The 12306-nt window shown below is 43.7% G+C and overlaps 1 long non-coding RNA gene across 1 annotated transcript in view; it reads right to left on the minus strand.

Moving 5' to 3' along the window:
* Window positions 1-12306, minus strand: part of LOC139028938 (uncharacterized) — a 95714-nt gene that overhangs the window by 81938 nt on the left and 1470 nt on the right. The window lies entirely within an intron of this gene.

Raw genomic sequence — 12306 nt, forward strand, 5'->3', positions numbered from 1 at the left:
CTCCACCCGGACCAAGCAGCGTGAGTACGAGCAGTGGCCCACTACACAGGAATCCTGGACATGGGAGGAAATAATGGAGGGAAAAGGACACTGGGCTCACATTGGAGAATATCGTCGCGCTCGTGAGGAGATGGAGCAGCGAGAGCCCAAGATCGGTGGTATGAGGAGGCAGCACGGAGACGTAGCTGGAAGCCCGTGAAGAATCCCCAAAAATTTATTGGGGGGGGGGGGACTAAAGGGTAGTGTGCCGAGCAGGTAGGAGACCTGCGCCCACTTCCCATGCTTACCGTGGGAGCGGGAGTACGGGCAGACACCGTGTTACGCAGTAGAGCGCACGGTGTCTCCTGTATGTGTTCATAGCCCGGTGCGGGTTATTCCACCTCCCCGCACTGGCAGGGCTAGATTGGGCATTGAGCCAGGTGCCATGAAGCCGGCTCAACGCGTCTGGTCTCCAGTGCGTCTCCTCGGGCCGGCATACATGGCACCAGCCTTACGCATGGTGTCCCCGGTTCGCCTACATAGCCCGGTGTGCCCAGTGCCTGCCCAGTGCCATCTGACCCATCCGTCTACCCAGCACCATCTGAGCCATCCGTCTGCACAGCGCCATCTGAGCCATCCGTCTGTCCAGCGCCGTCTGAGCCATCCGTCTGTCCCGAGCCATTAGAGCCGCCCATCTGTCCCGAGCCGTCAGAGCCATTCGTCAGTCAGGAGCCGCTAGAGCCATTCGTCAGTCAGGATCTGCCAGAGCCGCCAACCAGACAGGATCTGCCAGAGCCGCCAACCAGACAGTATCTGCCAGATCCGCCAACCAGACAGGATCTGCCAGAGCCGCCAAACAGACAGGATCTGCCAGAGCCGCCAGTCAGCCAGGATCTGCCAGAGCCGTCAGTCAGCCAGGATCTTCCAGAGCCGCCAGTCAGCCAGGATCTGCCAGAAGCCGCCAGTCAGCCAGGATCTGCCAGAGCGCCAGTCAGCCAGGATCTGCCAGAGCCCCAGTCAGCCAGGATCTGCCAGAGCCGTCAGCGAGCCATGAGCAGCCAGAGCCGTCAGCGAGCCATGAGCAGCCAGACCGTCAGCGAGCCATGAGCAGCCAGAGCCGTCAGCCAGTCCGGAGCTGCCCCTCAGTCCGGAGCTGCCGTCTTTCAGTCCGGAGCTGCCGTCCTTCAGTCCGGAGCTGCCCCTCAGTCCGGAGCTGCCCCTCAGTCCGGAGCTGCCGTCCTTCAGTCCGGAGCTGCCCCTCAGTCCGAGCTGCCGTCTTTCAGTCCGGAGCTGCCGTCCTTCAGTCCGAGCTGCCCTTGTCCCGGTGCTTGCCCCTTTGTCCCGGGTGCTGCCCCTTTCCCGGTGCTTGCCCTTGTCCGGTGCTGCCCCTTGTCCCGGTGCTGCCCTTGTAACAAAACGACGTAGACAGACCTGGACATGAGAACTTACATACAACGAAGAACGCACGAACAGGTACAGACTACAAACAAACCGAAACAGTCCCGTGTGGCGCGACAAACACAGACACAGGAGACAACCACCCACAACAAACAATGTGAAACAACCTACCTTAATATGGTTCTCAATCAGAGGAAACGTAAACCACCTGCCTCTAATTGAGAACCATATCAGGTAACCCATTAACCAACATAGATACACATAACATAGAATGCCCACCCTAACTCACGCCCTGACCGACTAAACACATACAAAACAACAGAAAACAGGTCAGGAACGTGACACTCGGCTCAGATTAAAGATATGACAGATAGTAGTGGCTATAGAGTCAGCTACTGTACCATCCTCGGTAGCTTTCCATCTAAGCTGTTAATGCCAGGATGTTTGTCATTATTGATCGATAACAATCATTTTTCCACCTCTCCCACACAAACTTTACAAAATTCCAACTTGCAATGCTTTTCTTTCATTATTTGTTTTTTTATGCATGAATAGGATGGCTCACTATTCATTGTTGGCATTTCCTGCCTAAGTTTGCCCACTTTGCCAATGAAGTAATCATTAAAATAATTGGCAACATCAAATGGTTTTGTGAAGAATAAGCCATCCGATTTGACAAACGATGGAGGTGAATTCGTCTTTCTGCCCATAATTTCATTTAAAATACTCCAAAGTTTTTTTCCATCATTTTATATATCATTGATCTTGGCTTCATAATACAGTTTCTTATTTTTTGTTGTTGACTTTAGTCACATAATTTCTCAATTTACAGTAAGTTAGCCAGTCAGATGTACAGCCAGACTTAATAGCCCCTCCTTTTTCCCCATCTCTTTCAACCATACAGTTTTTCAACTCCTCATCAATCCATGGAGCCTTAACAGTTCTAGCAGTCAGTTTCTAAACAGGTGCATGTTTATCCAAATAATTGGAAGAAGCAACTACATAAATGAATCAAGTGCACCGTCTGGATACTCCTTATTAATCACATCAGACCAACAAATATGTTTTACATCATCCACATAAGAGTCACAGCAAAATCTTGTGTATGATCACTTATACACTATTTTAGGCCCAGCTTTTGGAACTTTGGCATTCCTGGATATAGCCACACTATTGTGTTCACCGCATCCAATGGTGATGGATACAGCTTCAGAACACAGTTCTACAGTATTTGTAAAAATGTGATCGATAGATAGTGTTTGTAAACACCCTGGTAGGTTGATTAATAACCTGAACCAGATTCTCAGGCACTGGTTACAGTGAGAAGCTTCCTCTTGAGCGGACAGCTTGATGAAAACCAGTCAATATTCAGGTCCCCAAGAAAGTAGACCTCTCTGTTTACATCACATACACTATCAAGCATTTCACACATATTATTTAGATACTGACTGTCAGCACTTGGTGGCCCATAACAACACCCCAAAAGAAAAGGCTTTAGATGTGCCAAGTGAACCTGCAACCACAACACTTCAATAACATTTGACATGAGATCTTCTCTAAGCATTACAGGGAAATGGCTCTGAATATATACAGCAACACCTCCCCCATAAGCAGTTCTGTCTCTTCTATAGATGTTATATCCTTGTATTGCTACTGCTGTATCATCAAATTAATTATCTAAGTGATTCTCAGAAATGGATAATATATGAATGTTATCTGATGTTAGCAAGTTATTGATTTCGTTAACCTTATTTCTAAGGCTACATATATTAATATGGGCTATTTTCAGCCCTTTCCTGGGTAGCTTATCAGAGAGAGAGAGAGGGGGGGGGGGGTGAGATGAACCCATAGGCTTGGCTCTCTCATCCCTTCCAGGCTTCTGGGAGGGAGGGTGGACAATGAGCCTGTCATAGCGGATGTAAGCAATGTCCTCATGCGCTTTGGTAGCTTTCATGGCTGGGATAAGTTCTTTCCTCTTCTCAAATCCAACTTTATTTGTCACATGCGCCAAATACAAGTGTAGACCTTACCATGAAATGCTTACTTACAAGCCCTTAACCAACAATGCAGTTCAAGAAAGAGTAAAAAAAGTAAAAAAATATATAAAAAGTAACACAATAAAATAACGAGGCTATATACAGGGGGTACCGGTACCGAGTCAATGTGCTGGGGTACAGGTTAGTCGAGGTAATTTGTACATATAGGTAGGGGTGAAGTGACTATGCATAGATAATAGACAGCAAGTAGCACAGCAGTGTACAAAAACAAATAGTCTGGTGGCTATTTGAATAAGTGTTCAGCAGTCTTATGGCTTGGGGGTAGAAGCTGTTAAGGAACCTTTTGGTCCTAGACTGACAATTTTTTGGGCTTCCTCTGACACCGCCTATTATATAGGCCCTGGATGGCAGGAACTTGACCCAAGTGATGTACTGGGCCGTACGCACTACCCTCTGTAGCGCTTTACGGTCAGATGCCGAGCAGTTGACATTCCAGGCGGTGATGCAAACGGTCACGATGCTCTCGATGGTGCAGCTGTAGAACTTTTTGAGGATCTGGGGACCCATGCCAAATCTTTTCAGTCTCCTGAGGGGGAAAAGGTGCACAGCTTCAGGATAGACCTCATTTCGGAAGATATACGCTCCTCTCAAGTTCTTGGCTCTTTCCAGAACAGCTACCTTGTCATTGAACCTCAGGAACCTGACCACTATCAGTCTGGGCCTGTCACCTGGGCCGGTGGTGGGTTTTCCAGTCCTGTGGGCGCACTCCAGCTCAATCTTCCGGTGGTCCATCTTCAATTTCTGAGAGATCATTTCTCTCACTTTGTCCTCAGATTCCATCCAGGTCTCATGTGGGTATTCTGCAATTCCTTCCACAACCACGTTGCTCTGGCTTGATTGTCCCTCGTCTGATTTATCCGTCATTGTTATCATGGATTCACACACAGAACTGATGTCCTCTCTCAATGACTTACAGATTGCTGTCATCTCTCCGTTCTCCTGTTTCACCTCATCGAGCTTACCCTGGGAGAGCTGCAAACTGTTCTTCAGGTCCTGGACCTGTCTGGTCAGGTCGTCCATTCTTTTAGTAGTTGAATCAACCAGTATTTGGGCAAAACACTTGAAGCTATTTTCTTGTTGTTGTAACAACTGCTTGTAGAACTTTTTTTGTTTGTTTAAAAGATGCTTCACCTGTGATAGAGACAAGACTTTCCACAACGGTACTCCCGCCGGCTTTGGTCTTGGTAGCTAGCAAGGTATAATTTTTTTTGTTAAGAACAAATTATTATTTACAATGACGGCCTACCCGGCCAAACCCTAACCCGGACGACGCTGGGCAAATTGTGATACAGCCTGGAAGGTTACGCTGTTTCTCCTCGCAGTTCCACACAGGGAAGGTCCCAGGGAAGATTGAACACAACAAACAGCAGGGCTCTAGACAGCCACAAACCCGGGACAATCCGCGGTCCCAGCCACAATGTCTAAACGCGCCGGGGTTGCGTTCAAGCCCTCAAGAAACCCTGCAAGCTTGATAGGCAGCTAGCTTGCAGCTAGGTTAGCTGCTATGCCAAATAGCTCCTCAGACCCGGCCTTGGTCAGCAGGATCACTAGACAGAGAGTAGCAGTCCAAGAAACTGATGCCAAATGCATCGCGGGATCCAAACTAAAAAGTTAGCTAGCTACTAAGAAACTTTCCAATACACTTTCAAAACAAACTTTTCAAAACAACAAACCCGAGCTCTCCCTTGTTCAACAGGAAGTGTTCAACAGGAAGTGACATGAGCGATGGATGGGGAGAGTTTGGTGAACCACATAGCTTGAGCAGAGGGAGATCAACGGGGAGATCAGCAGGTCCTTCAGAGGCAGGCAGCACACTTCACTCTCCACTGAGGCATCTCACCGGCACCTCGCCGATCCGCCATCTGACTGCGACTTCTCCGTAGCCGTTGACTCTCTGGTATTGTAGAATGACAGTGATATCATTTTTGAGCTCTCCACTCACTCTGGATAATGATGACAGCCCACTCATAACGTCAGAGGAAACCTCCTGACCAATTAAATGATCACTGCCAGCTCGCCATACATTGTAGTCCTCCCCATTGGATCAGAAGACCGTAGAAATAACCAAAAATAGGCTGGTGTATGCAAATTAAAAATACACGAACTAGCTAGCTAGCTTGATAGCATTGCTAGTTAGCAATCTTGAGAAAGCTGATTTGCCAGTAATTCATGGGAATTAAACAAATGGATGCAATCCAGACCAGATCTATACACATTTGCCTATTCAAAAACAAAAAGAAAGTAAAGATTCAAACAAAAAAACTAAAATGGTCAAATATTTACAAAATACACAGGAACTCTGCATAGGTGACCTCACAGCACCATGGCAACAACGGAACTCACATGTGCTGCCCGTGTCAAAGACTAGGCCAATACTAGGAAAACATAGCAGTGACAAGCTGGACTTCTATGCCCAGCTCAGATGAGGAAATAATTTGTGAGGTCAACCTCTGGCTCTGTAACTCTAAAATGTATTACACAGTATTCCATAAACATGTTGCTGAAAGAAAGAGAAAGAGAGCGCGAAAGAGATAGAAAGAACAAGAAAGAAAGAACAAGAAAGAAAGAAAGATAAAGAGAGAAAGAATGAGAAAGAAAAGCTGGGAAAGGGGACTAATAAAAATACATCTATGCAGCTGAGCAGTCCTCTCCTGGCTGGGTGCCACCATCATTTCCCATCTTTACACACAAATGTGATAAAATCCCAGCTTACTGCACCTGCACCAATTATTATCCAATTAGTAACAAAAACTACGCAATTAGGGGTAAACTTTCACACAGAGTTCTAAAAGGTTGTAAAAACGGAGAGCAATAAATTACAGGAATAGAAGCGATCAAAGGCAGATTAATCAGCAGAGGGAAATGTGGATCTCTACCACCACAACCCTCAACGCTTCCTGCATTACTGGGTGGCAGATCTTTATGCAGTCATAAAATGTCACAAATAACTCTGTTTGAATGATTTGAATGATACGTGTACGGTATCTGTCACTGATAAGAAAAGGAAACAGGCCACTAATAAAAACTAGATAAAGTTAGGGTTGGATATTCCCGGTGTCATGAAGATGGCGGCATTTTGTTTGGCTGGCTCTTCTTCATGTTTTGACAAATAACTTAGGCAACTGTTACTTAGTTATAAGTCCCATTTTTTTTGTGTAATTAATGCAACATTTCTTGAAAAACAGTTTTCATCTACCAAGGTGATACTGGCAGATATTGTGTTCTTGGTATGACATCATTTTCAGCCCTGTCCCATTGTCATGGAGCACAGAGCAATAACAGCGGTATAAGAAAGGGTTCCAGGAGTAACCGTGTAACTAAGGAATGTAATTTAAATCAGTCAGTGAGAGAGTGAGATCTGTCATGTCACGCTAGTCATTTTATCAACACTCAGACTAGCAGCCAATTGAGCCAAAGATTACAAGCAGGCTGTCAAAATAACTGCTTCAACTTGAAGACAACTTTCTGGCACGAGCTCCTCTTTCCTAATTGGCGGAGAGTTTGACTGATACAAAACTGCATGCAGGCATATCTGGTAAAAACGGAAATCCATTTGTATTCATATAAATTGAAATTTTCTGTTTTAAATTGTGTCCTCTGCTCTTAACACATTTTGGGGTGATTGAAAGCAGGGTGACGAGAGAGCAGCTGAAAGGAGCTCAAGTTAGACAGCCCACACAGAGGGGAATGAGGCCTTCGCCCAACAATTTGATAACCAAAATGTGACATCACTGTCAAAAAAGACACCCAAATTCAGCACTCGGATCGCGGTGATCTGTGTCAAAACAGCAGTTAACGGGAGCCGCAGAGAAAAAGAGAAAAACATGGTAGCACATAAAGACGAGTGTCATTCAACACTTCTTCTCCACCTCTCAGATAAAATGTCAGTTTGCTTCAGAAGACGGTTCAAGCTGACAGAAGCAGACTCATGTTTTGGCTGAGGCATCTGGCACGGGCCACAGTGTTGAAGCCTTCAGAAATGTTTGGGGAATGTTCAACAGTAAACATACTTGTTCCGTTTGATATGACACAGACGCCTTTGATTGTGCGGTCTTTGATTGCTAGAAGGCACAGAGCACTGATCTCTGAACGAGGCAATTAATGGGGATGAAATCCCAGAAGTCCAATAGCCTGAGGTGATAGAAACCCTCCTCAAAAGACTGATTCACTGATAACGTCATTGAGAAATCCCCCTCATTCCCTCTGCTCTGTTTCCTTCTGATTGCCACACTGAGTCCAGGCATATGTTTAGAAATACAACAGTATTATTTATAGAGGGTAAGTAACTCTGCGTACCAACCAGGACTTACATCTATCTGGAACTTTCCTAATCTGGAGTGGGAAGTCATTCATTAACCAGGAAACCCGTGCTCTGCAAATGTTGCCTTTACTTCCAATTGAACTAATGCTACAAAACATTATTCTCAACTGAAGCATTTTGTTCCCTTTACATATTCTTAAATTCAGTTAACACGTCTTACTTGATCACAACTGAAAGGCTGATTGGAGATTGTCTGACTTTGATGTGGCTTCCAGGAAGAGAGTAAAATACTTGACTATAGGCCTTATAATTAATTGCTAAATTGCTAACCATTGTGGGTAAAGTGAAATTGAGAGTTGGTTTGCTTCTTGGCAGGCAGTCAGTCGTGCAGTGTGAATGGTGACAAGGCGAGGGTTAAGTGTGGTATGTGGATGGATTCCAGCTCTCATATGTATCCACCTGCAGAGAGAGGCCATTGAGTCAGAGGTGAGTCAGCTAGGTTAGCACGGCATGCCCTGTAGTAATCTGCCTCCAGCTCTCTCCTAGTCACCAGCCACCACATTAATGGATTCTAATAGAATCAAACCCGAATACAAGCACCATAAGGTGGGAAGACAGGCGGGTGGGATGGGGAGGACGGTTACAACAGCATCAAGGGAGAGTGGCGCTATAAAAGACAGATACATTTCATTTCAAGAAGCCTCATCATAATGTCTTAATCAGCTTCATTACAAGGGATCTTCTCAGTTTCAAGCCTTGGGTGGAATTAATCAGGAATGAACAGTGTGTGCTAGCTACAGCATATGGATGTGTCATTGGGTAGAAGCCAGGCTGCAGAAGGAAGGCGGCTAGTTACCTCTGATCAAAGTGTTTTAGGTGGTGTCCATGCAGATAAAGCAGGATTAGCAGAACCTACTGAGCAAATAATTGCCCTTGCTTTGAAATCCTGCGTTCTGAGGAAATGATATAGAGGGTTCGTCAAGGAGCACTCTGAAGGAGAGGCGCTAATACCCCATGCCTCCTCTAATTTGATTGTTCCCCTTTAATATATTGTTGATAAATTCTAATCAAGACTTTGTCATTATATAAGGCTTCCTTCCCAAACACCTCTGGATACATCATGGACATTCAATGGATGTCCTCAATTAATGACTTACTTTCTAATCTCTCTATTTTCCGTGGTCCAGATTTAGCTAATGAAGTACATACCTGTGGAGTAAGCTCTTTACTCCCCCCATAGAATATTAATTAGAATTATTCTGAACTGCAGGCATTTAATCATCTATTTATTTCCCAATGAACTAAAATCCCACCAAACCCTTAATCTGTTTAATTATGAGGGGACAACCCTTGAAAGAAGCTGCAACTTTACAGCGCCGCAAAAACAATTAATATTGTCCAAGGATTCTAAGCAATCAGAGTACATACTGAAGACCAATGAATTCTCATTTAGAGAACATTCTACTGTGGTATTGTATGTGCTCTGTTGTGACATTTTGGGAAGTAAATACACAGAGAACATAGGAAGGCCTCAAAGAAATTACTAATTTGGACTGATCCAATATAGCTCATACTGAAAATAATATATTACATACACTCAACAATACTTTTCCAACAAAAAAAAGTAAATTGGCAATGATCTCACATTGAAAGCATATTTGAAAAGAAAAAAGTAACTTTTTCTCATATTGTTGGAAGTTATGTCGCTATACACTCAGGAAAGATCACACACCGCAAGCCGATTCTCAGAGAGTTAATTATCAGTGTGTTTGAGAGAAAGCAGAGCAGTCCCCCCTAATCCAGCTCTCCACAGTATTAAGGGAAGCCCATAAGGAAGACCCCCAACAACCACCCAGCACCAGGTTCCTGTCTGGGTCTCGGAGAAAAACCCACAAAGCTGCCTTCACTCAAGATGCTACCATTGGAGTTTCACTGAGAGGACTGGGCAGGGTGTTGTGTGCTTTACAAACACGCACGCACACACCTGTGCGGGGTCACAGGATCCCACCTCTCCTTTTGATCTCACGCGGTGTGTACAGCCGTTTAAAAAAAAACGCCAGCATGCTCAAACAGGGTGCGCACCTCCAGCACAATCAGCTTATTAATTAGGTTTAGCAGGCGAGCCAGGCCAGTGCCCAGAGAGGAGTGTGTGTGTGGGCTGAGGGTTATGTGCTAATGCAACGGCCTTGTCACGATACCAATATGTCAACAGTTAAGGTTGGCAAACCTTTGACTCAGTACGCCTACACCAACAACTGGCCATTTTTCTAGTTCATGTTCTCTGACATGATCCATATGATATCCCTGGCTGATTAGTGTTGTCAGCTTGAGGTGTCAGAGCACTGTATTTCATGGCAACAGCTACTTGAAGCTAACCTCGTAAAGTTTCTATCAGCTAAACTGCTCATTCCTGACTGCATTGATACTCGGCTGTAAAGGCTTAGACTGTCATGAGAGTATCAAACATGGAAAGGTCACATTGTGTACAAGGCCATATAACTATCATTGAGTTAGAGATGGAAGGCTTGAGAAGTCTGGGGCACCATTGCTGTCTGTTGTCTGGAGCAATGCCCTCATGTGGTACATCATCACTTGATGCAAAACTGCCTCCTCGGTCCTATTACTTTCCTCTAGAAATCAAGATTTTTTTTTTTTTGTCCATCATAAATATTAATACATTGACTAAATACAGGGACACAACCGAATGACAGAAGACAGTCAGTGGCACAACTTTGAACTTCAACTACTGTAGTCCAGATTTGATTTTCAATAACAGCCTGACAGAATTACTGGCTGTAATGATATTTTGTCATTTGATTAAGACCTAAGACAAGTCAAAAGGCAAAAAGATTTGTTAGACCATTTATTTTCCCCTCCGACATAGAACAGCTTAACCACCAACGTTCATTCCTCTTCCTCTCAATCTCCTCTTCTTGATGGAAACGTTTCAGCAGCGAACAATACCCAATTACACATCAAGATAAACACATCAAATGCCTATTTTAATTGTTTCAGATGCAGATTGGAATGAAATTAGAATAAAATTGGTCTTTTATACAACTACTGTCTTCATAACTGACTCATTGTACAACAATAGAGGAACAGTTTAATTTGTAAATACACAATGGCTCTTTGTCTCCTTTGTCATGTTTGACTCTTCAAAGCTGGCATAAATCTGAAAAAGTGTCACTAATAATCAGTGGCAACCTACATGTACATCATATGAAATAACACAATGTCATAAAGTGCAATTTTACTTGTTACTGAAGTGACTGAATAAGTACCACATGTCAACGTCATGTTTAAAGTCGCGCCACATGATATCTTTGTCGTTAAACCAAAGAAAATCATGCTTAGAGACAACCTGCATGCTTGGCTGTCACAACATCCCTCATTTACGGCCACGCCGGGACTGAAAGCTGTAATTTACAGTTAAATGAATTATCTTGACTTTATCTTATCTTTATCAAAGTGCAGAGCAGGCAAGGGACAGGACAGACATGATGCTAATAAATGGTAAATTGTCTCCCAGAATTGGTTTTGCTTGAAGATATTAACAAAGATTGATGAATAGATTATAAGACTATTTATTATATGTCCAAAGATATACAATTATATGTCCAAAAATATACTGTATATTCAACTGCTCTTTATACATAATACCTTACACATTCCAATGTTGTTTTTTGCTTGTGATTGCATTTCCATTTTAGTCATTTAGCACACACTCTTATCCAGAGCGACTTGGATTGCTTTCATTATACGTTTGAGATTTTATATGATGCCTTTTCAAAGCCATTCATTCTGAATGACAGTGTTTGTGACACCGACTTATTTGTTGGAATCAGTTATAATCTAAAGAGCCAGGAAAGGGAATGGCTGTCCTTTCAACATTTCAAAAGCATGTGTTGAAAAACCCACAAGTGTGTCTCTTTTTTCCACTCCGGCCCTGAGATAAAGGGCACAATTGGGTGCAGCAATATGTTCAATGGCTTGAGAGAGGAAGCCATGGCAGAGTGCCCATACTGCACTGGGATTGTGTCTGTCTGTCTGTGGCTGTGTTCTGTGTTGAACTGAACAGATAGGATCAGCAAACTCCCAAGAGGCAACAGACTGATCCAGGAAGGATTCATCACCTTATAGCCCGAGCTTGATCACCTTTATGGCTATTCGATATAAAAGGAAAATAAATATATCTTAGCGAGCTAATGTTCTGTGTTGCTTACAAAACCAGTAAACTGGTGTATCAACAACAAAGCTTTATCTACTTTGAAAGGCATACGCCTCTTATTGAGTATTCATACAGATACCATTTTCCTTGAAACAACACAGATTTGATTGGACTGTTCATGGTATATATTCACTTAATATTTAACTCAAGCTGTATAGAGATGGATATAAAGCCTATGTCATATTGATAAGAGGAGTAACCCACTTTAGACAAAATTATACCTGGAACAGTTGAAAATAACCCACCAAAATTGAAAGTGTTTTACGTGACAAACCAACTCTGGCATTCACGAAATTCTCATATTATTTAATCTGTTATCCTTACAAGGCTACGGAGCAAATTTCCAATCTGACTCTAATCTTGTATGGTTTGTCCCAGTT

This window comes from Salvelinus sp. IW2-2015, linkage group LG16 (assembly GCF_002910315.2).
Source record: "Salvelinus sp. IW2-2015 linkage group LG16, ASM291031v2, whole genome shotgun sequence".
Taxonomy (NCBI): domain Eukaryota; kingdom Metazoa; phylum Chordata; class Actinopteri; order Salmoniformes; family Salmonidae; genus Salvelinus; species Salvelinus sp. IW2-2015.